Raw genomic sequence first — 26,705 nt, 5'->3', positions numbered from 1 at the left:
CTTTAGTTTCGTGAAATCTAATGCAATTAGGTATATTTTTGTTTTTCGTATTGCTATCAACATGAAGAGGATCTACGTCAACATGTTTGTTTTGTTGATGGGTACTATTGTTTTTCTTTGTTGGTCGATCCATAGCATATTTGAGTTTTTGATTTGTTAATTTCGTTATGCAGTTTGCCGTGTTCAATTAAATTGGTATTTAAGTTCGATGGTTCCGTAGCAGTAAAAAAAGTGTCGGGTGCTTCGAGATATAAGTGTTTAGTTAATTTTGTTTGCTTGAAGTGGAGTACTTTATGTCCTGGTAATTTTACGTTAACATACAATTTGTTAAATCACGGGGAATGTATGTTGGCGGATGACGACGGTGTTGAGAAATTTGTGATTGATGAAATTTGTGTTAATGTTGTGACACCCCCTAAGTTCCAACTAATAAACCGGGAAGTTTACGAAGGAATACGCGAGCGGAAGTCTAAATTCATAGAAAAATATTATGTATATTTTTTTTTTTTTTTTTTTTTTCGGTAAGACTTAATTGGTGTCACCTTGTCCTTTGGTTCAAAATTTCGATGCTTACTATCATACTAGAAGACAAACGGAGATTTACGGAAGTAATTATAAGGCGGAGATATTAAACCATCAAGCCGTACTATTTTACATATTCTAGTTCAAAAGGAAACATAGGAAAGTTCGCCTTACACTAGGGGTAGTAATATACATGCGCTACAATAGAAATAGTAAGAGTCTTCAATGCAAAATAAACAAAAGTTAAGATAATAAGCAACATTAGTGGATCCTCCATACGAGCCCAAAATTTCCGGAATCGACCCCTCGAACCGCTACTAGTCCAAACCGGCGGAGTTATCCCTACTAGATCCTGCAAACGGAGAATATCTATATGAGCTAACAAAGCTCAGTAAGGATCTCGAAAGATATCGAGCTTTGCAAATATTGTTCTAATATATATATATAAAATATTATGTCGCATAGGAGCAATCAAAGTTAACGTAAAACACACACATGTCTCGGTTTTCGGTTAACATCGTGAACTATTTAAAACATTTTATCGGATGTGATGAGAGATTAACTTTTGTACTTAGATAATAAGAATTTATTCTGAGCCCGTTTTGGTGGAATCAAACCACCGAACTATGGTATCTATGGTTGGAATACCGGCCCCCCGTATCCCTTCTTATTATTTCTAAGTATTCCATTAACCTCCCCAAATTATTTTTTTTTTATTACAAAAGTGGCAAGAAGTAATGAGAATTTCACATAGGCACCCAAAAGTACTAATAATTCACAACAACCATCAATAGATCTAACCACCAAGAGACATCACAAATATCAATCAAGTGACCAACAAATGCACAAACACATTATATCAATTACACAATTAGACATCTAAGCACACATGCACACTCACTTATGCACACACGCACACACACAATTATGCATCTACAAATTATGTATTAATAATATGTTAATATCATATTCTTACTTATGCATTTCATATGTTTAAACATATGTATATACAATTATATCAAAATGACATACAGGCACATATATATATATATATAAACCGAACTATATATATATATATATATACATATAAATAATTATACACCCCCAAAAATTGAATACAGATATATATATATATATATCTACATGTATTTTAGCATACTTTTTATAAGCATACTTAAATAATGACTTTAATTTATTAGAGATAATAACATTATAACTAATAAAGGATATATATATATCTTATAGGTATATTTAAAGTAATTTACCAAGGTGTCATTACACAAGAAGTATTACCAAAACACTTAAAGAAACTTTTAATCTAATTTAATTTCCATAAAGATGTTAAATCCGATTATTCATCCCAAAATTAACAACACATTAATTAGGCAGATTTCAGATAATTTAAATAAAATCTCAGTTTTTCTTTATTTTAAATTCTTAAAATTCGAAGAACAGCAAGTTTCTGAAAATTACAATTTCTACCCCAAAATTTCCATTTTCTCCCAAACCTTCATTTATTCATTCAAAATAATTAATCTATTAAATCAAAAACTTCAGAAATTTAAAATTCTTAATTTTAACTAAATCTAACCGATCTTTTAGAAATTTGCAGATCAGTCCTCTAGCTTACTAGATCTTCACATGCATGCCCTTAATTTTACAAAAATCTGATTTTCTTCGAAAACTCATTAATAACTCAAAATTTCTTTGTTAATCCTTTTTTTTAAAAGACTTGAATCTACGGATTATGCAGTCTGATCATACATGCAATGATTTAAAATGCAAGAACCAACAAAGTTAAACACGAAAATGCAAGAACAACATAAAACGAAGAAGAGGAGTGTCTTTTAGATTAATTTCCGAAATTTCTCTCTTGATACTTGATACCTCCATTTGCACCAAGGATTTCGATTCCTTACCTGATGTTAGAAAGAAAGCTAGCCAAAAGAAAAATGCTCTTGAACCTTCAAGAGAATTAAAAGGTCAGAAGGGGGAAAAAAGAAAGAAATTAGAAAAATATCGGGAGAGGTTCTTTACCTCTTCAATCTTCGATTTCTAACCAAGCTATTTTGAGGGAGAGGGCTATGGAGCGTATTAGGAGGTGAGATGTGATTTCTCCCGTGAAAGGGCACCTCGTATAAATAGAGTTCTTGGAGAACTCTAGAAGGAGGATAGGATAGGGAATTCTCATGTTAGGATTTTTTTGGAGCTTGGGGTGGCTGATGGTGGCTCACGGTGGTGGTGCTGCCAAAGGGTGGAGAGAGACTAGGTGAGGAAGAAAGAGAGAAAAACAATCGGGGGAGAGAGAGAGGAAAAATCAGCCGAGAGAGAGAGAGAGAGAGAGAGATTGGTCCTTTTTAAATTAGGAAGAGAGGCTTTTGGTTTACCACTCTTGGTTAGGGGTTGAGTGTGGTTTAGGTGTTGATTATTGAGGTCTAGACCCTAGGTTAGTATATAGGCTTATATATAAACTATACTCAACCTATATGCAATTATACACACACACACGGCTGCACACATATACACACACGCATGCACACACATACCTTCACACACATGCAGACACACACACACACATATATGTGTGTATATATATATATATATATACATTAAGTAAATACTTATACATGTATGTATAAGCTAATTAATAAGTGTATAGTGCACACATCAATCCATATTTAGCGAATAATTTATGATTTCATTTATCATATATGTATTCGATAATTCACGTAGTCAAGTAATATTTTGGAAGAGTTAAACTTAATTAAAATGCATCAACTTTACATAAGAAAGTTAGGAAAATTTAAAGACGAGGGGTGTTACAATCTTCCCCTCTTAAAGAAATTTTGTCCCCAAAATTTGTTACCTGTCCCGAATAATTCGGGATAGAGATTTCTCATTTCTGATTCTCGTTCCCATGTAGCTTCTTCCGGAGTATGGTTGCGCCAAAGTATCTTGACAAGACGAATTTCTCGATTTCGAAGGGTTTTGCATTTGGAATCTAGAATTTGTAGGGGTGTTTCTTCATAGGAAAGGTTAGGGTTTAGTTCAACGGGGTCGGATCTTAAAATATGGCTTGGGTTTGGTATGTATTTTCGAAGCATGGAGACATGGAAAACGTTGTGGATTCTTGATAACTTAGGCGGGAGTGCTAAGCGATAGGCACGCGTACCTATTTTCTCTAGGATTTCGAATGGTCCAATATATCTTGGGGCTAACTTGCCTCGGTTTCCGAATCGCATGACGCCTTTGAGGGGTGCTACCTTTAGGAAAACGGATTCGCCATTTTTGAATTCCAGGTCCCTTCTTCTCCGATTGGCGTAGCTCTGTTGACGATCCTGGGCGACGCGCATCTTTTCTCGAATATTTCGAATTATTTCCACCGTTTGTTGCACTAGGTCAGGTCCAAGCAGTTTCTTTTCTCCAACTTCGTCCCAATGGAGCGGGGATCGGCACTTGCGTCCATAGAGGGCTTCATACGGGGCCATCCCTATCGTAGTTTGGAAACTGTTGTTGTACGCAAACTCTATTAGCGGTAGTCGGGATTCCCAACTGCCTCCGAAGTCGAGTGTGCAGGCTCGGAGTAGATCTTCGAGAGTCTTGATTGTACGTTCTGATTGTCCGTCGGTTTGGGGATGGAAGGCGGTACTGAATGATAACTTGGTTCCGAGGGTTGTATGTAGGCTTTTCCAGAATTTTGAAGTGAACCGGGGGTCTCGATCGGAAATGATTGAGGTTGGAACGCCGTGGAGTCGGACAATTTCTTGAATGTAAAGTTCCGCTAGTTTGTCTAGGCTAAACGTCTTTCGGGTTGGAAGAAAATGAGCTGATTTGGTCAGACGATCGACGATTACCCAAATGGAGTCAGATCCACGTTGCGTCTTTGGAACTCCTTGAATAAAATCCATTGTTACTACTTCCCATTTCCATTCGGGAATTAGATTTGACTGAAGTAAGCCTCCGGGCCGTTGGTGCTCAGCCTTCACCTGTTGACACGTGAGGCATTCGGCGACGAATTGGGCAACATTTTTCTTCATTCCGGGACACCAATATAGCTTTTTGAGGTCTTGGTACATCTTGGTAGATCCGGGGTGACAGGTGTATGTAGTCTGGTGTGCTTCGGTTAGAATAAGTCTCTTGATTTCGGAATTGTCGGGAATAAAAGTGCGATTTTGGAATAGGAGGAGTCCATCGGTGGAGATTCGAAAGTCGGGGTTCGATTCTAGATTGGCACGAATATTCTGAATCTGAGGATCTTGGTCTTGTGCTATTCGAATAGAGTTTCTAAGGTCGGACTGAATTGTGAGGGCGTTCATTGATTTTCGGCTAAGTGCGTCGGCTACAACATTTGCCTTTCCGGGGTGGTATAGAATTTCACAATTATAGTCTTTGATCAATTCGAGCCATCGTCGTTGCCTCATGTTCAGCTCTTTCTGCGTGAAGAAGTATTTCAAACTTTTGTGGTCGGTGTAAATTGTGCATTTTTCACCATAGAGATAGTGTCGCCAGATTTTGAGTGCAAAGACCACTGCTGCTAGTTCGAGATCGGGAGTCGGGTAGTTCTTCTCGTATTCCTTGAGTTGTCGAGAGGCATAGGCGATTACTTTTTCATTTTGCATTAGTACGGCGCCTAACCCTAATTTGGAGGCGTCACTGTAGACTATGAATTCTCCAGATTTTTCAGGTAATGCAAGAATAGGGGCAGAAGTTAATCGCCTCTTGAGCTCTTGGAAGCTAGCTTCGCAATTTGGGGTCCACTGGTACTTGACCTCCTTTTTCGTGAGTCGGGTGAGTGGTGCCGCAATCTTCGAGAAATCTTAGACGAATTTACGATAGTACCCAGCCAGGCCAAGAAAACTTCGAATTTCCTTTGCATTCTTCGGAACGGGCCAGTTGGAGACGGCTTCTATCTTTCCGGGATCGACAGATAGACCTTCGGCAGAGATAATGTGTCCGAGAAAGATTACACTAGATAACCAGAATTCACATTTACTGAATTTGGCGTACAATTTATGTGATTGTAGGGTCTGAAGTACGATCCGCAAGTGGGAGAGATGATCCTCTTTGCTTCGGGAGTAGACTAGAATGTCGTCAATGAAAACGATGACGAATTTGTCGAGGTATTGGTGAAACACTCGATTCATTAGGTCCATAAATGCGGCTGGGGCGTTCGTTAGACCAAATGGCATAACCATGAATTCGTAGTGACCATACCGGGTTCGGAACGCGGTTTTAGGGATATCGGCTTCCTTGACTTTAAGTTGGTGATATCCGGAACGGAGGTCGATTTTGGAGAAGACGGATGCTCCTTGGAGTTGGTCGAAAAGATCGTCGATGCGGGGCAGGGGGTATTTATTCTTTATGGTGATCTTATTTAACTCTCGGTAGTCTATACAGAGGCGGAGGGATCCATCCTTCTTTTTAACAAATAACACTGGAGCTCCCCATGGGGAATGACGGGGACGGACGTAGCCCTTGTCGAGCAATTCTTGAACTTGATCTTTCAGCTCTTTGAGTTCCATCGGCGCCATGCGGTAGGGGGACTTAGAAATGGGTGTTGCTCCGGGGATTAGGTTAATTTCGAATTCTATCTCGCGATCGGGTGGCAATCCGGGAAGGTCGTCGGGGAAGACTTCGGGAAACTCTTGAACAGCGGGGATTTCAGACATCTGAGGTTTGGGCTTAGGTTCGATTTCTAGGACGTCTACTAGATAGCTAGTATGCCCCTTATGAATAAGTTTAGCGGCTTTGATTGCCGAGATGATGGGAATTAGGGTTTCACGATGGCCTTGGAATTTTAGGAGATTTCCGCTAGGGAGGGAAAAACTAACAGTTTTCAGCGCGCAATTGATTTGGGCATTGAACTTCGTTAGCCAATCCATGCCCATAATAAGATCGAAATTTTGGATCGGTAGGATGATTAGGTAAAAATCCATAGGTTGGTCATGGATTTGGATAGGGCAGTTAACTACTACTAGGTTCGACTTCATCTCATCACCCGAGGGTATGGAAATGCAATACTCGTGATATACACGAGTGGGCGTAAGTTTGAGTCGTTCAGATATGTTGGTAGCTATGAAGGAGTGCGTAGAACCGGAATCAATTAAGGCACATACAGGTTCTCCGCAAATAAAAATAGTACCTGCGATCATGGAGGGGTCTCGTTGAGCTTGCTCCTGAGTCATTGCAAATGCACGGCCAGGAATCTGGGTTTGATTATTCGGGCAGTCTCTCGCCTTGTGGCCGGGCTGTCTGCATCGGAAACATGCATCGGTGCCTTTCACGCATACTCCAAAGTGAGATTTTCCACAATTCGAGCAGGTTGGTTTGAGAGGTGGTGCCGTTGGCCGGGAGTTAGTGGAGTGGCTTCTCTTTTCCTTGAATTTTCCGTTGCCGACATTGGGTTTTTTCCAAGGTCGAGAGCCAAAGTTTTGAGGACGTCGGCTCTGTTGAATTTCTATCTCATCTTGGGCGGCTGAAAGTGCTTTGTCTACAAGTTGACGGAAGGTAGAAGCGTCGGACATGCGGATATCTCGTCGAATTTCTGGCTGTAGTCCCCTAGTGAAATGGTTCTTCTTTTCCTCGGCATCTTTGGCGATGAACGGGGCGTACAAGCAGCCTCTTTCGAAGCGACGGACGTATTCGGTCATGGAAAGATCGCCTTGACGAAGTTCAAGGAATTCCTTGAGTTTGTTGGCTCCTATATCTTTGGAGAAGTATTTCTCGAAAAACTGGACCTTAAAGATTGACCATTGTAAGTTTTCGAGTTCGATTCCTTCTTTCGCTCCTTCCCACCAGTTTCGGGCCTCGTTACGAAGTAAGAAAAGGGCGCAGTGTACTCTTTCACGATCACCCATTTGCATATAGTCAAAAATAACTTCCAGGGACTTGATCCATTCTTCGGCCACTACGGGATCGGGACCACCATGGAATTCCGATGGATTCATTCGGAGGAATTTTTCGTACAAGTTTTGGGGATTCGGTTCCGGTGGTGGCGGTGGATGGTTTTGGAGAAGTTGCTGGATTTGTTCGTGATGATTTTGGGCTTGTTCACGAATGAGTTCGGAAAGATCGTGGATAATACTAATGGGGTCGCGTGGGTCGTTCATGTTGGCAGAGTTCCGAGTTCGTCTTCCTGCCATGCCTTTGTCGCACTGATGTTAAAACTAGGGTAATATAAGACAAAAACAAAACACACGTTTACCGGATGGACAAGATCTTCACGTTCCGAGGCGTCCAATTTCCGACTTTCTCACTCGTATGGGATTTCCACTAATCTTGCTCTGATACCATGATCTGTGACACCCCCTAAGTTCCAACTAATAAACCGGGAAGTTTACGAAGGAATACGCGAGCGGAAGTCTAAATTCATAGAAAAATATTATGTATATTTTTTTTTTTTTTTTTTTTTCGGTAAGACTTAATTGGTGTCACCTTGTCCTTAGGTTCAAAATTTCGATGCTTACTATCATACTAGAAGACAAACGGAGATTTACGGAAGTAATTATAAGGCGGAGATATTAAACCATCAAGCCGTACTATTTTACATATTCTAGTTCAAAAGGAAACATAGGAAAGTTCGCCTTACACTAGGGGTAGTAATATACATGCGCTACAATAGAAATAGTAAGAGTCTTCAATGCAAAATAAACAAAAGCTAAGATAATAAGCAACATTAGTGGATCCTCCATACGAGCCCAAAATTTCCGGAATCGACCCCTCGAACCGCTACTAGTCCAAACCGGCGGAGTTATCCCTACTAGATCCTGCAAACGGAGAATATCTATATGAGCTAACAAAGCTCAGTAAGGATCTCGAAAGATATCGAGCTTTGCAAATATTGTTCTAATATATATATATAAAATATTATGTCGCATATGAGCAATCAAAGTTAACGTAAAACACACACATGTCTCGGTTTTCGGTTAACATCGTGAACTATTTAAAACATTTTATCGGATGTGATGAGAGATTAACTTTTGTACTTAGATAATAAGAATTTATTCTGAGCCCGTTTTGGTGGAATCAAACCACCGAACTATGGTATCTATGGTTGGAATACCGGCCCCCCGTATCCCTTCTTATTATTTCTAAGTATTCCATTAACCTCCCCAAATTATTTTTTTTTATTACAAAAGTGGCAAGAAGTAATGAGAATTTCACATAGGCACCCAAAAGTACTAATAATTCACAACAACCATCAATAGATCTAACCACCAAGAGACATCACAAATATCAATCAAGTGACCAACAAATGCACAAACACATTATATCAATTACACAATTAGACATCTAAGCACACATGCACACTCACTTATGCACACACGCACACACAATTATGCATCTACAAATTATGTATTAATAATATGTTAATATCATATTCTTACTTATGCATTTCATATGTTTAAACATATGTATATACAATTATATCAAAATGACATACAGGCACATATATATATATATATAAACCGAACTATATATATATATATATATATACATATAAATAATTATACACCCCCAAAAATTGAATACAGATATATATATATCTACATGTATTTTAGCATACTTTTTATAAGCATACTTAAATAATGACTTTAATTTATTAGAGATAATAACATTATAACTAATAAAGGATATATATATATCTTATAGGTATATTTAAAGTAATTTACCAAGGTGTCATTACACAAGAAGTATTACCAAAACACTTAAAGAAACTTTTAATCTAATTTAATTTCCATAAAGATGTTAAATCCGATTATTCATCCCAAAATTAACAACACATTAATTAGGCAGATTTCAGATAATTTAAATAAAATCTCAGTTTTTCTTTATTTTAAATTCTTAAAATTCGAAGAACAGCAAGTTTCTGAAAATTACAATTTCTACCCCAAAATTTCCATTTTCTCCCAAACCTTCATTTATTCATTCAAAATAATTAATCTATTAAATCAAAAACTTCAGAAATTTAAAATTCTTAATTTTAACTAAATCTAACCGATCTTTTAGAAATTTGCAGATCAGTCCTCTAGCTTACTAGATCTTCACATGCATGCCCTTAATTTTACAAAAATCTGATTTTCTTCGAAAACTCATTAATAACTCAAAATTTCTTTGTTAATCCTTTTTTTTAAAAGACTTGAATCTACGGATTATGCAGTCTGATCATACATGCAATGATTTAAAATGCAAGAACCAACAAAGTTAAACCCGAAAATGCAAGAACAACATAAAACGAAGAAGAGGAGTGTCTTTTAGATTAATTTCCGAAATTTCTCTCTTGATACTTGATACCTCCATTTGCAGCAAGGATTTCGATTCCTTACCTGATGTTAGAAAGAAAGCTAGCCAAAAGAAAAATGCTCTTGAACCTTCAAGAGAATTAAAAGGTCAGAAGGGGGAAAAAAGAAAGAAATTAGAAAAATATCGGGAGAGGTTCTTTACCTCTTCAATCTTCGATTTCTAACCAAGCTATTTTGAGGGAGAGGGCTATGGAGCGTATTAGGAGGTGAGATGTGATTTCTCCCGTGAAAGGGCACCTCGTATAAATAGAGTTCTTGGAGAACTCTAGAAGGAGGATAGGATAGGGAATTCTCATGTTAGGATTTTTTTGGAGCTTGGGGTGGCTGATGGTGGCTCACGGTGGTGGTGCTGCCGAAGGGTGGAGAGAGACCAGGTGAGGAAGAAAGAGAGAAAAACAATCGGGGGAGAGAGAGAGGAAAAATCAGCCGAGAGAGAGAGAGAGAGAGAGATTGGTCCTTTTTAAATTAGGAAGAGAGGCTTTTGGTTTACCACTCTTGGTTAGGGGTTGAGTGTGGTTTAGGTGTTGATTATTGAGGTCTAGACCCTAGGTTAGTATATAGGCTTATATATAAACTATACTCAACCTATATGCAATTATACACACACACACGGCTGCACACATATACACACACGCATGCACACACATACCTTCACACACATGCAGACACACACACACACATATATGTGTGTATATATATATATATATACATTAAGTAAATACTTATACATGTATGTATAAGCTAATTAATAAGTGTATAGTGCACACATCAATCCATATTTAGCGAATAATTTATGATTTCATTTATCATATATGTATTCGATAATTCACGTAGTCAAGTAATATTTTGGAAGAGTTAAACTTAATTAAAATGCATCAACTTAACATAAGAAAGTTAGGAAAATTTAAAGACGAGGGGTGTTACAAATGTCAAGTTCAAAGATGGTGTAATGTTAAATAAAACATATTTTCTTGAATATCCAACTGGAACCCAAATGTCGATGCTTGATGCAAATCCAAAGATGGGTAGTCTTGCATCAGAAGGATCACGTAATCAAATGGTGATGTTGAGTTCAAATTGGAGTAACTTAATTACAGACGTGGGGCAAATATTTGAAGAGGGGTAGATAATTAAATTTGCTTATCAGAATGGATTTCAATTTGATTATGTGAAGAACGAAAGGAGTAGGGTGACTGCTGTTTGCAAACTCAAAGAATCTAAGAACTACCCCTGGAGAATACATGCCTCTGCGAACAAAATTAATGGTTTTTTCTACATAAGGACATTTAATCAATTGCATACTTCGAGTGTTGCACTTCGTCGTTCGAAAAAAAATAGGATGAGTACACAAATTGTCTATATGATGTACCCTAGTTTATTTCATGGTATTATTTGCACTTTTTGTCTATACTAGCAAGGTGCACGTGCGTTGCACGTGTCATAATATTATTATATGGTGAAAATAATTTTTTTTTGTCCATATTAGATTGCAAGATGCCTTTTATAAAATATGAGTCAATTGGTTTTAGACCAAAAACATCTTGCTACTTGTTGGTGATAATACCTACACGCAAGTGCACGTATCGTACAAGTAATATAGTTGACAATTAAGTCTGGATATCGATCCCACGGAGAATATTTAATTACTTAATCCTAGACGCTAAATCCTAGCAATTATTATCAAGCCCACCCTACACAGTCGAAATATGAATAATAAACTAAATTAACTAAACTAAATTAAGCAAATTAAAAGGACAAGAGCAAGAAAGCAAGTAAAATCGAAAATTTAACCAGAGAAAGCAAGCCTAGAATTTTACTCTCCCCCTATGTGATTATTACTCCCCCAATCCCTTCAATTATGCAAGTAATGAACTCAGATTATTAACCAGAGATGCTAAATTAATCATAACCCGCTTCCGCGTGTATTACGATTCTAATACTCTAGATTCAATTACTGTATTCCTACGCAATTAATTCTAGAACACAACATTAAGCACAAATCTCAATAATGGGTACCTCAAAAATTAAATGTATTCCTATGTTAATACCACAAATGCTCTTCTACCACAGTTCCTTCCGATTCATGTGATTAACAATAACATAAAAGCACATAAGGTGATCAAGTTTATGCACTTAATAAAACAAGTAGAATAAATATTCGGAATTAAAACTTGCATAAAATCATAGATTGGGTCAATAAATTCCACATAGGGTTCGAAATAAAATCCGAGGAATAAAAGAGTTAGCTACTCATGATTAAAGTAAAAACAAAATAATAATTCATAAAAAGATAAACTATGCTTGTAATCTTCGAATTATTCGTCTTCGTTATTGCTTCGTCGCTCTTGAAATTGCGTAAAAGATTGATGCCAAATTTTGTGCTTGGCTTGGTCTTACATAGGGTGGAAAATTTGGAGGAGAAGGTAGTTTCCATGTACAATTAAAATTCATTTACTACGCTTCTACGCCTTTTCGGACAACCGTCTGAGATTATGTACTAAAACTCGGATGACCGTCTCAATTCCAGAGATTGCCTATGTTTCTCAGACGGCCGTCTGAGATTTAAGTGTAATTCTCAGACGGCCGTCTGGGCTATAATTCTTCAGATTTTTTACTTCTTCACTTTTCGCCCATATTTTCTCCAAAATTGTTGTTTTTACCCCATACTTATCAAATTCTTCAATTTGTACATAAAATACAATAAATCAACATTTTAAGCACCAATTATCATTAAAACACACCAAAAACTCCAATTAAAAGGTACGATTAAGTGTAAAAATATACACTTAACACTCTTCTGTAAATATTGGAGAAATGTAAACTACATCAAATCAAACTTAAAATGCTTTTCTTATCGTCTTTGTATTGCATATACATTGAAATTCAGGTGAATCCTAGGAAAACATATTTTCGAGATTTATGATCAAATTTGCAGTCAATTACGAGATTTTGTTTAGTATTGCTATTGTAATATGATAGTTGTTGAAGTTAATGATTTCTATGTGAAATCATTGAAAACTAATACAACTCTTGTAACTCTCTGGTAAAAACAGCAAATGTACTCATGATAACCAAAATGCATCATCCAATTGTAATGTTCCTCATGGCACACCTAGTCCTTATGCATCAAGCTCTGCTTATTATGGATTACCCGCTCTTTAACCGATTCCATTTTTTTTTATTATTGAACGATGAAACATACATCAGAAAAATAAACAAAAAACTCAGAAGCTTGTGCATTAACATAATTTCTAGCTAGCAATGAGCATGAGTGTAAATTATGTTCCAAACATACTCGACACAAATTTAATTGGTCTATATGCTTCACAGTAGTGTAAAGAGAAGGTTAGGTTCGTGCAACCTTTACAAAGAGTATCACTCCACATGACCGCAAGTCTAGAGTAGCTCTATAATGGTCTCGATCGTTTAGAGTTAGAGAATTTAGATAAATTCAAAACATAGAAGATGAGTGGTTCTGATAAACAAAAAAGAGACTTGCATATTTAATAACATACCTTAGGGCATTTTGACTTTGACATAGTATGTACAAGGCCATCATCCTGTCAAAGTAATGACATAATAATTTTACAAAGTGAAACTATGTCTAATTATAAAGAATAAATAATTTATGGAAGAACTTTAGATATTGTCCATAAGTTTGCATACAATGATATCTTTGATATGTTACAAAGATTGAAAGTATATCTCAAGTGAACTTGTATCTCAAGGGTAGTAAAATGTGCCTTCTTTATTCTGGAGCACTGAGTTGATTGTCTATTTGAATGCATTCTAAAAGAGCGTATCAAGAGAATAATCTTGACATGTATACAGTAAAACCTGCTACAATTCTAAATAAAACAATGAAAACAGTTTGTCTTCATCCATTGGTATGTCATGAAATATCAAAACAAAGAACGGACTACATGTACAACCATTTCTTCACTTAGCTTCCTTAAACTAACTATTTAGTAAAACCATTCGAGAATACAAGATTGAGCTGAAATTTCTGCCTATGCATTTTGGATGGCTTCATTTTGTCCTTCAGCTATAAGTTTCATCATCATGTGACTACACCATGGATCAGAGAATCCATTTGTTGTTGACTTCACCTGTACGACTGTACCTCCCATGCCTTTTATGTCTAAGAATACGATGTACATCCAACATCCTTATCTTGTAGTTTTGACGGATCAGAATGACTTGCTATAAAGGGAAAACAAACAAACAAATATAGCTGTTGAATGACCACCTCAACCAAAAACTTAAGCTATTATTATTTAATACTAATATCTCCAATTCGCCCCCTAAAATTTAAGCAAATTATATTTGAAGCCTTGCACTTGAAATATTTGAAATGGATGGCGGTGGGATTCATATTCATGACATTTCATTTGGTCTGACTCTGATACCATGTTGAATGACTACCTCAACCAAAAGTTTAAGCTATTAGTGAAGTGTATCATTTGTCACTAATATCTCCAATAATAACAGTGATAAAGCATATAAAGTATATTGGCATAATTCATTCTAGTATCCCCTTGAATGGCTCGTAGATTTTCTATAATAATATCTCCCTAAAACTCACCTTAATAGTAACGGGAACCAGATCGAAGATTTGTGTTAAAAGAATTTAATATCTAATAGCATTAAATTTTTTTTATCAGAGCACGACAGCGAATACAAGTGTTTTACATAAGGTGTAAGGTATTGTGTGCAGGAAGGAGAAGGAGACTGATGATTCAATCAGAGCCTACAACTCAACTCATGATTTTTAATTTGGAGTAAACACAAAACTTACTAAATTGAAAAGGAAACTATCTATAGCCATTGGACCCTAATATTTAGAGGGAAAAAATATGAATTGAAAAAAATAAGAAGTTCATGAACAAATAAAATCACTAAAAATTTCAAATAATATAGAAGATAAAACAAACAAGGGGCATTAAAATTTTCGCCATCAAAATAAAAATCACGAAAACAAGTTTATAGAAATAAATTACATGAGAAATAACTTTTAATTCCATGTTATATTTGTCTACCATTAGACAACATAAAACCATCAGTCAAGTGCATAAAATTTAGGGTAAATTCAACTTTCCCCCTTGTACTTTGGTTGAATATGACTTTACTTGAAAAATTGTCTCAATATGGCCCTCGCCGTTAGTTTTCAGACCTTTGACCTTAACACCGTTTGATCTAAATCTGGAAATTACAAAAAAACCACTCCTCCTAGCTTAAATAATTATTAAAAAATCCAATAAATAAATAAATAAATAAATAAATAAATGGTGGCAGACGACGTTGACTATATTTTCTCGTTTCTTGATTTTTTTATTATTTTATTTTATTATTATTATTATTATTATTTTTAAATAATTATTTAAATTGGGAGGGGTAGCAGTTTTGTCATTTTAGAGCTTAGATCAAACGGCGTTAAGGTCAAATGTCAGACAACTAACAGTGAGGACCACGTTAAGACAAATTTTCAAATATAGGGGGACAAATGAATAGAATGGGGTAAAGTGATACCGAGCCAAAGTAAACGGGGGGGGGGGGGGGGGGGGAGTGGAATTTCCCCTAAAAAATTATATCACTAACCAATAGAGATAGTCAAGCCACCAAAAGTGAAGTCTCCGAGTAACTAAAACATGACAATCCAATATAATCATCTAATGAAAAACTACCAATAGCAATATAAAGCTCATTTAACTGATTATTTCCTATTTATCCATTCAAAATTCATAACATTAACAAAGATTAATAACATGGCAGTTCAATTTCTATTTTCATAAACAGGATGTGGAATACCAAGAGCCACGTAAATCAGAAATTAAATTATGGTCTCTAGAAAATGTATAGCTTAGTCTTGTTGGAGAAAGACTAACAACTTTGATGAGATTGGATCACTGGCTAAACCCAAAGTCATGCAACATCACCTTTGGATTAAGCAAATAAAGCAGTTGCAGGATCAATATATTTTCTTTCTTTTGTTATGAGTCCCTGATAATGTACATACGTGAATTTGAGATGACAAGAAGAAGCCAATTGAAATAGAAAGTCCTTACAAACTTCACGTATAACATTCTTAGTCACAAACTATATCACAATGAATCTTACCTGCCAATACATAAGTAGAGAATTGAACGAAAAAATAAAATGTAATTGCAAGTAAATTTAGTAGATAAAGTTAAATCAATAATCCCCATGCATAGACCATTAATTTTATGAAATTGAAACACGTGTTTTGAATTACCAAAGTAGAAGTAATTTTAAATCAATAATCCCCATGCATATAACCCATACATATTTCATTAGGTCAATTAATTCAAATGAATAAAAACAATTAACTTAGTACATAGATGTGGGAAAAATATGCAAAATAACCAACGAACTTTATTAACAGAGGCTCAATCCGATCTTGATATGGAGGATTTATTCCTTCTTTAATGTAGAAAACTTTATCAATTTCTCAAAATTTAGGGTTCAAACTATTAAACATAGATCTGAAAAAAAAAAGAAGAAGAAGAAGAAGAAGACGAAAAAGAAATCGAGAAGAGAAAGAAAAGATGAATGAGAATTTGAAACTGGAAGTTACGATCATTTCTTTTTTTCTTTGGTGTAAGTGATGCAAAATTGAAATTAATATTGAATTATCGAGACCATTGAGTTTCTTTGAATTTCTTATATGACTAACATTTAATAGATACATGAGTTCATCTTTTCAGATGCCTTTATACATTGAACTCTAAAAAATATCAATTATTTTCATAAACATACATTAAAAGACTAATTATAAATTAATATTAATTATTTTAATTTTGATAGGGGCATTTTGGTCATCACAAAAAAGGGAAGAAACCTCCCCTAACATTCTCTCTTTTATAAGTACTAGAGAAAACTTTACCACCTTTCTCTAGAACTTTGTTTTGAAAAACAAAACCGTATTTTTAAAAGGTCTTCCGCTGCAACTTATTAGAAAAACCTTTATACCATTTTTCGGTATAGAGTGTAAAGTAAACGGGGTGCTACAAACCTCATTTTAATTGCAGAGAAAAAATGATATATTTTTCCACCAATATTGTTGCATTTTATCACATTTTTAATGGATAATAACAAATAGTGGTAGATGTATTAAAAGTAATCAAATAAATGCATGCATCTAACAATACAAGGTTAGGAAAAATTGGTAAGTGAAGAAAAATATCGTTTTAGATCAAAGCAAAATATTATATTGGATGTAACACCCCGCATATTCGGTAAAATAATTTTTACCACCTTTATGTGCATATTTGTGAAGTTAGAATTTATAATAATTCTTGCATGATTAGTATTTACGTGAATTAGGTAATTATGTGATTATTATGTGAATTATGTGATTATGTGAAATTATGTGAATTATGTGCTTAGGAAATATTTCGAAATAGTATGTCGAAATAATTATTATTCATGAAGTAGGATTTTATTCTTGCATATGAATTTAAAAACATTTCATCATGCACAAAATTTTATAAAATGAATTTTTATCATGCATTTTAGGATTTTTAATTAATGTCGAAAATTAGAAAATCCTCCCCACATTTTCTTGAATTTTCGGACATCACACACACACACACATGATTTTTAAATTTTGCAAATTAATTAGTAGAAAAACATGCATTAGTGTGGTTGTACTTTGAGCATAGAAAGAAATACTCAAGCCTAGTTCCCTACTCTATAGACTAGGCATGCTTTTCACTCCTTTAACTAAGACCAAAGGTCTTCTTCTTCTCCCTTCCTTCTTCATTTCGGCAGCCTCACCCCCACCACCATAGCCACCATTTTCTCAAGCTTGAACCACCCTAGAACCACCACCATCTCAACTTTTGGAAATTGCAAAATCACCCCCACAAAAGATGTATTTTCCTTTCTTCTCCATTGGCTTTGAACTCTCCAAAAACTCTATAAATACCTCCCATGCCCAAGATCAAAATACACTCTCGAACTCCACTCTTACAATCCTTAAGTTCAAAGTCTCCTTCTATTTCAATAAGAGGAGAATTTTCAGCCAAGCTTAGGAGTAAGCTTCTCCTCCCTCTTCTTTCTTCTTCTTTTCCGAAAGAGCAAAGCTCTTCTCCCTCCAAGTTCTTTTGTTTTTCTTCTTATTTTCTTAATGCCTAATCTAACTCTTAATCTCTTCTTGTATTAGAGAGAAAAGAGCTAACAAATCCTTCCCCTAAAGAGTAGAGGTGAGAACTCTTGAATTCTTGCTCAAACCTACAACACCACTAGTATTTTTGGTTTTTATGTGTTTTTATGTGTTTTCATTGTTGTTTATTCTTGCATATTATGTGATTGTATGTTTTAGATGATGATTGCATGTTAGTGTTTTGAAAAGATAACTTTGTTCTTGAAGTTCTATGATTTTTCGAAAATTTGGGGAAAATGTTTAAATTGCTTATTTGGCTTAATTAGTGCCTTGCATGTGTTAATCTAGTGTTTGATTGTTGATTTGTGAAAAGAAAATGAATTTTGGCCTAGCCATGAAACTTTCGAAATTTTTGGGGGAAAATGCTTAAATTGCTTATTTTGCTTAGTTAGTGTTTTGCATGTGTTAATCTAGTGTTTGATTGTTGATTTGTGAAGAAAAATTGAATTTTTGACTTAGCTAAGGAACCTTCGAATTTTTGAGATAAAATGCTTAAAATGGTTTATTTGCTATCTTGTATGTGTTGATCTTGTGTTGATTGTTGTTTTAAGGTCTTGCATGTAAGATTTGGTGATTGATTGTTGATCTAAGGTCTTGCATGTTAAGATCTAGTGATTGATGGTTGATCTAAAGTCTTGCATGTTAAGATCTAGTGTTTTCTATGTAAAATGATGAAAGAATTAGGAATTTGTGCTAACATGATTTAAAATACTCTTGCATGTGAAGATCTAGTGTATTTACTTGAATAAATGTAAAGATGAAAGTCTTGGATTTTATTCTTGTAAAAATAATGCTAGATTTAGTAAACTTTTGATGTTAGATTGTCTTTGCATGTTAAGATTTCGGTTACTTTTATGTTTTTATGGCTAAATGATTTTGTGAAACTTTATGTGTATTTTCTATGTGCTCTTGCTTGCTTATGTGAATCATTGGGTGTGAGGATGAGAGAAGGGTAAGTAGAAGGGTGCATGTGTGGGTGCATTAGTGTCATGAATTTTAAAAGATAAAACTATGTTGGAAAGTCTTTCGAGGTTACGGTAAATTTCCCGGGTACGGCGAGTCGGTACCGTAGGGCCTAGGGGTGGTTTGATCCCACGTAGATAGACATGATTCGATATATATGTGAGGTTATTTACCGGTAACTTAGATTGGCTCTTCCGAGGGATTCCCGACAATTTTTCATGTCATGCATGTTGCATTATGGTGTTAATGATATAGGTGGGAAAATCTCACTCTATGGTCTTGGGATCGTAGGGTTATAAAGGTGGGACATTCCTTCTATAATCTTCAATACGTGTCATGGTATAGGGTTAGAAAGGTGGGATATTCTCAGTCTATGGTCTTGGGATCATAGGGTTATAAAAGTGGGAATTATCTCACTCTATGCGTGTGGCAATTATGTGAATGAAGAACGCCGACGAAAAAGGGAAGTATATGATTGTATTACTTTATGTTGCATGTTCATGTATAAGATATATGTATGTATATATATATAGATATATGTATGCTCTATGTGCTATGTGTATTCGATAATACTTCAAGATTCTCATTGAGTCCTCAAAGGCTCATATAGGTGTTGTATGTTTGTAGGTATACCCGATTTGGAGCCCGAAGAGTGAAGTTGGGAATCGAGCTCGAGAATCGGAAGGAGATCGTATGGAGGGGTTGTGGATTGTGTTGGCTCTTAATCTAGTTATGTGGTTTTATTTGTATAATATGCTTGTAAAGACTTTTGATACGGTTTTAGGTATTTTCTACCGTTCGCTTCCTCCGATCGGTGGGAATTATTAAAAGACGATATGTGTAATAGTAATTAGGATTACCCTATTTTGGATAATTAATCGGTAATCCGTGGTATTTTGTAAGCGAAAGCAAATTTTCACTATTTATATGCATGCATGCTTCCGGCTAGTAATTTTTCTTTTTCGAAAGCAAATTGTCTTTTTCGATTCTTCCCCTGATTATTATTTCTTTAATTTGTTCATCAATTATGATTTTCGAACCCTACTTAGAGAAGATTTGTGGCCCAAATCAAATAGGCGTTGGCAATAATCGAGTTATGATCAATCGAATCAGCGTCGCTCTTCAAATTGATAGTGTGGGACTGAAACCCAAATGGATCAAACCCATGGGGAAAAATCACACTGACGATTTTGGGATTTTGTCACTGAGGGATCATATGTTATTGCTCGATGACTAGGTAAGAAAGAGGCTTCAGTTGTTTTGATTCCCAGCCCCCATGTCAAATAAACGTGGAGTTCATTGATTTATATCTTAATTAATTAATAGTTGGATTTTCTGTACTTAGTTTCTGGACAATGTATTGTAAATGGTTGGGGGTATGTGTTTTCTCTCATGTTATAGATAGTAGAACCTAGATAAATTAACAACATCACTTAAATAATAGTTTCTCTCGGTCTCGACTCGGTGAAAATATGTTAAATTATTAACTCGATAATTTAATAATTCGCTAAATTAATAGAATTTCCCTAGTCCCTACTGTATTAATTTATAGAGGCTCAAATGTATCTAAGTTATTGAATAAGTAAGAAAATGTTTCACTCTCTGCAGGAGGATGTTTTTCATATTTGAAATTTCAGGAAACTGTATTTAATTTCAGTTGATGTGGTTCTTTTAAAGAGGTTGTATACATTTACTTTAGTTCATTCTTATTTCTGATAATTGCATTTAAATTATTGTGACAGGATTGTTATCTAGTCCATGTTTGGAGTCAATGTCAAGTTAAACATATTTGTGCTATATGCTGCAAAGAAACTAGTTCAGGTACATTTGTCCATTTTTTAAGTTTCAATGCATTTACTTTGAATTCGAGATGTGTAATTCATGTTCCAGAAAATTAAGGGTGGCTCGATTCATATTTTGGAAATTAGATATGTCTATTCATTCCTTTATTTTACTTGAATGTACTGACCACTAATTCGCGAGGCTTTACCTGAAACGAAAATATGTTTTGCAGCTCAAAGCAACCTCTATGTGACCACTTAGTATCCTCTAGTGAACAAGCTAGTCAATTTGAAGAGTACTTCTCAAATGATCAGGCAAGTTATTTAGCTGGTTAATAAGTATACAATTATGCACATATATTTGTTTTCGGTTTTGTGGCAGGAAGCTGCAAATTAAACTATGTTTCTATTACTCCATTGCAGGTGAAAACACCTTTAGAAGAGCAAATTCCTTTCAATCCACCTTTGTAAAAGTAGCGTGTTGATTTCGGAGTTGATATTTCACAAAAATTCCTGCGGAATAAGACAGTTGCTTCCTTTTTTATGTATAGTTTATTAGGTGTTTTTGAAGACTGTTGTTCGAGGATAGTGATAGAGGGAGGACCAACTTCCAGATGATTAATTATGATTATGTATTCATACAACTATCTGGCCTTCAATGATTAATTGTATTGATTTGTAATTGTTTTAGCAGCACATGAAGTGTATATATAAGAAGAAAATATTGTTGATAATTAATATCATATTTAATTTATCTTATGAATTGTTAAAAGCAATATTAGTGTCGATTTACAAAAATGCATGAAATGTTTTTGGGACACTTATAATTGTTCCAAAAATATTTTTAGCAAAATCAGTAATATCCTTACGAGGCGTATATTAGTGTCTCAAAACGCTCTATCTTGACGCATATTATTGTCTTGATAACAATATTCTATTGGGACAATTAATAAGTGCCTCACAAGCTAATGCAACACGCAACGACGCGACATATATTTTATTTGCCCTAAAAAGTATAAGTGCCTCGAAATGATATGTATTAGGACATTTTTTTGTGCCACAAGAAGACATTTTTGTTGTAGTGAATAAGAGTAATCGAGAGAGGGGTGTCACATTGGATGAAATTATTACTTTAAGTTTATTGTTGAAACACAATACAAACATATAATTTATTGTTTAATTTGATGATCATAACATAAATTTCTTTTTAAAGGTTCAATATTATATTGTCATTTAAAAAATAGAGGAATAGTTAAAATTAGTTGTGGCGCCGCTTTCCTGACGAACAAGGATTTCTTCCAAGCTTCAATGGTGGCGAGAGAATCCTATGGCGTCGCCTTATGGTGGAGTGTCGAGTGAATTCCAGGAAGAATCCAACCGGTCGAAGAAGATGCGCTTGCAGCCTTTAAAGCAATCCGCAAGGCATTGACCCAAGGTTGGACATCAATTATTCCCGAAAGTGACTGTATTCAAGTAATTACTGCTCTCCAGGACGAAATTCAGTCGATGAGATCGTTTGGTGCATTCATTGATAATATTAGGGTCATTTATTCCTGTTTTCAGAATTTTTTATTTTCGTTTGTCACAAGACATTGCAATAAGCTTTGTCATAATATGCTTGTGAGCGACTTGAACCTAGCATATAAGAAGGGTATAGATGTTTCTTCCTCCTGGTTTTGTCGATGGTTAATTAATAGTCTTCTTTCCTAAAAAAAATGGATAAAACTACTAAAAATTCTCAAAGTATTTAAAACTAATTTTTGATGAGGAATACGTGAATTTACAAAAAAATAAAATGAAAAGCTTTTTAGCATCAAATAGAAGAGAAAAGGGCAATCGGTTCCGACTTAAACAACCAATAAGTATTGGTGGAGTGCAATCGACTCTAGCTTAAATAAACCAATCGACTCCAAAAAAAATATTCATGCCCATATTTTGCTGGTGAAAACGAGTCCAAGTTTGCACTCCTGAGTAGCATACATTCCTACAAACCAAGAAAATTTGAGCTCATAATCACCTATAAAATTATAACAAATAAAATTATCCTAAAAAGGAAAAATTAACAAATAAATAAATGAGTTTTACACTGTTCTTCCCGTTAGCATGATTATTGATCTCCATTTAAATACTGATCATCAACATCACTTGGACTTGCATACCTTAATTTTTTTTAATGCAAAGTGTTTCATAGAAATATATGTTATTCTGCATTTTGCTGAAAATTTAAACCACAATTGTGCGGGTGTTACGTACACATTGAAGACTGAACTTTACAAATTCTCAAATGAATGAAACAATGTAAATTAAATATCAATAAACTTTAACAATCAACTCAGGAATCATTTTTGTATACACGTTAGAAGGTGAATCAAACATCAACTCCACTGAGTAGTTTGCCAACTAATGATTCACATTATATAATAAACTTTGAATCGGATTAATTAAATAATAATTAATATTGCCAACGTTACCCTTCAAATCTTGTATATGAAAGGGGTATTTTTGTACCAATAAAAAAGGGAAGAAACCACTAACTATATTGGTACTTTTATAAGTAGCAAGATAAGATAAGATAAGATAAGAAAAGAAAAAAAAATAGCAAATAGTAATAGTAATAGTATAGATATAGATATAGATATAGAGTATAGAGTATAGAGTATAGAGTATAGAGTATTGATGATACTAGAGATAGATCACCTTAGATAGTTGAAGTAGGATGAGCTTGAAGAGCAGAGTGGATCACTGGCTCACGAGCTTGATGACCTTGAGATACTTGCGATCACAGAACACGTGAACTAAGCCGGGGTTGATCCGGCGGAAACCCCTCCGACGCTCAAGTCAGACGTGCTGATAGTATAAATGGTCCAGAGAATACATGTTGTAGTATTACTCAGTTAATAGGACGTACCTTAAGGAATAAGTTCAAACATTTATTTATAGCTTAGTTGAGATTGTAGGGCCCAAACCTTACTTGAAGGTGATTGGACCTCGGTGATAATGGTCTTCAATATTGGGCTCGTGACCCAGTAGGTAAAGAAATTGTAGGCCCATTGGGTTGACCCAATTAGGCATATCAAGTATAGAGTATAGATAACGAACTTCCGCGGAGTTTCTCAATCTAGTAATCAATTAGTAAGAAGTAGCAACATTTTCAATGGTAAATAGGATAGAATAGAAAAGCTATCTTCTTTGTTAATCAAGCGTTAACATTTAGATGCTCGATTTGTGAGCGCTCTTAAAAAAAGGACGGGTCTCTTAAAAAATGGAAACATAATATATCTAAACTTTAATTAACTCCAGTTCGAGCACATGGGCGGAACGAGGAATTTGGATTATTGGGACCGATATTTTATGAAATAATATAATGGGAGATTAACTTTTTTTTGGGGCGTTGCCCCTAATTGTTTATTAGAGTAATTCATAAAACGAAGCAAAAAGAAGTAATATTTAATAAATTTTATTAAAAATGGTATAATTTTGACAATAATATTTTATAGGCTGCGGCTATATGCAATACTAATTCCACTTGTGCAAGACCAAATTAAAGAAAGATTCCAAAATATTTCATTTTATTAAGATGAAATGACAAATATATCCATAAATTAAATTGGGTTTTGTTTGCTCATGCAAGACCAAATAACAAATAATGAAAAAAAAAACCAAAAAGATGAAAACAAAGAAAACGTGAAATTAAACCAACCCCCGCCCCCCCCCCCCCCCCCCCCCCCCCCCCCCGTGAAACCCTACCATGCGTCCAAGCTCCGCCGCCGACCGCCGCTCTTGATGCGACGTTCTTGATGTCTTATACATATTTTTTAAACCTTGGATGAATTTGGACAATTAACTGCGTCTTCGCATTCGCCTTTTGGTATAAAAAATAAATGAATATTGAAATAAAAAGTAATTGGAAAATAGAAAGTTAAAAAAAATATGAAACAACTAAATTTCGACATTGAGGTGTCGAATATAGTCCATAAATTCGACACCTTAATGTCGAAATTTAGTATATTTGGACTAAATTGCTAACAGTTAAATTTTGACACTAAGGTGTCGATATTGTACTCCAAAATTGACATCTCAATGTCGACTTTTACCTATAAAATTCGACATGTACATATCGACCGCGTCTGCGCGGGATTTAAAAAAAAAACAAATATGAAACAACTAAATTTCGACATTAAGGTGTCGAATATATGCCTATAAATTCGACACCTTAATGTCGAAATTTAGTATATTTGGACTAATTTCCTAACAGTTAAATTTCGACACCAATGTGTCGATTTTGTACTCCACAAGCGACATCTCAATGTAGATTTTTACCTATAAAATTCGACCTGTACATGTCGACTGCTTCTGCGCGGGTTGTTTTTTGGAAAAATGAATTCTAGCTAAAAAACACATAAATGCATACCTTCTTGGGTTCTTCACCGTAGAATCTTCTATTTTGATGTCTTCTGACTCCATGCTTGCCATCTTTATAAGATTTGTTGAGTTTTGATGATTTTGAATGTTTAGGTTTTGTGGGTTTATGGAGAAGGAAGGAGAAAGGTTTTGTGGGTTTTGGAAGATGGAGAACATGAGAGTTGGTCTTGTGGTTTTGTGATAGGGTTTTTTGTGTTTTTGAGTTTTTGGTATTTCACATTTGGAATTTTCTATTTTTTTAACAAGTAAGGGTATTATAGTATTTATACATTAAAAAAATTAATTTGGTCCTGAACAAGTGGAATTAGTCTTGCATATAGCCGCAACCTATTTTATATTGTAATTAAATATGAAAAAAATATATAACTTTAGGTGAAAGGATGGAAAAAATAATAAAACAAATTGAAGGGTCTACACTGATATTTTAAAAATATTAGGGGGCCCAAAATCCTATTTTTTAAAATATTACTTAAAATTACCCAAAAAAAGATTTACATCTTGGGGGACCACAACCCCCCCTTGCCCCTCTTATATGTTCCGCCGCTGTCGAGCACCGACTTCTATTGCTCGAGTGGTGCGAGCCTCACCTAGAGTTATGTTGGTGTTTTGCCGCTCGAGCGCTAAATCTCTTGTTCGAACGGTAAAACCAGTAGCTTTCTCGATTCTTTCTTTTTATCGGTGCTCGGGCATCTAGGTCTATCGCTTGAGCATCATATCTAGTAGCTTCCCGAAATTTATGTTCCTTCGGCGCTCGAGAGTGCAAATATTGTTTTCTCTAGTGGTAAAACCAGGGAGTACTCACTTGGCTTTATGCTTAAGCGGCGCTGGAGCGGTAATTCCTTAAGCTTAAGCGCCACTTCCCTTTTTGGCGAAATGTTGCTCCACTTCCCCCATGTTTTCCCCTGTATTGCTTCGCATCCCAAAAACACTATAAATGCATAACTCTAACTACAGAGGCAAAAACTACAAAATCTGACCAAGTATGTACAAATGCTCATAGTGCACTCCAATCTAAAGCAAAAATAGATGCAAATTAGCGCATGCATTATCCTATAGCGTGAACACAAGCATAATTTTACACTGGTAAAATACATTTGCAACCCTGAAACTGTACACAATGTATTAAACACGAACCTAAATTAGGATTTGTATCATCCCTAAATAAATCAAAGTAATTAACCCCCGCTAATGATAACCTAATCCCCCACTCGGACTCCCACCACACCCCCGCCGTTCTCTTCCCCCACCCCGCTTTCTTCTCTCCCCCGTTTCTTTCTTCTACTTCTTCTATCTTCTTTTTTTCTCTCTTCCTCTTCTTTTCTCTAATTCCCCTTTCTTATTTCTCCCTCACACACTTCGACCCAATATGATGGCAGCCCTGGAAGATTAATTTTCTATCTTTTGCTATCAAATGGGCGGTTATTCAATCTATTGGGGTCTCGTTTGATGGCGGCGTTGCGGATGCTCAAAGCCCACATTGAGAATACACAAAAACATCCTTAAAACATCAGAATTTAGAATGCATACTGG

General features: G+C 35.2%; 2 long non-coding RNA genes across 2 annotated transcripts; both read right to left on the bottom strand.

The window, feature by feature from the left end:
• Positions 1–772: 772 nt before the first annotated feature.
• On the bottom strand, positions 773–2,734 carry LOC148765803 (uncharacterized). Its single transcript, XR_016029309.1, has 3 exons — positions 2,560–2,734; positions 2,442–2,486; positions 773–874 (listed from the first exon to the last, which is right to left on the bottom strand). It is a non-coding gene; the product is annotated as an uncharacterized LOC148765803 (long non-coding RNA).
• Positions 2,735–8,056: 5,322 nt separating this feature from the next.
• Positions 8,057–10,472, bottom strand: LOC148765802 (uncharacterized). The gene is made up of 3 exons (XR_016029228.1): positions 9,967–10,472; positions 9,849–9,893; positions 8,057–8,288 (listed from the first exon to the last, which is right to left on the bottom strand). It is a non-coding gene; the product is annotated as an uncharacterized LOC148765802 (long non-coding RNA).
• Between the last annotated feature and the right edge of the window lie 16,233 nt (positions 10,473–26,705).

The sequence above is a fragment of the Erythranthe guttata genome, chromosome 13, assembly GCF_056151865.1.
Source record: "Erythranthe guttata isolate IM_541 chromosome 13, IM_541, whole genome shotgun sequence".
Taxonomy (NCBI): Eukaryota; Viridiplantae; Streptophyta; class Magnoliopsida; order Lamiales; family Phrymaceae; genus Erythranthe; species Erythranthe guttata.
This window is presented reverse-complemented; position numbering and strand designations above follow the sequence as displayed.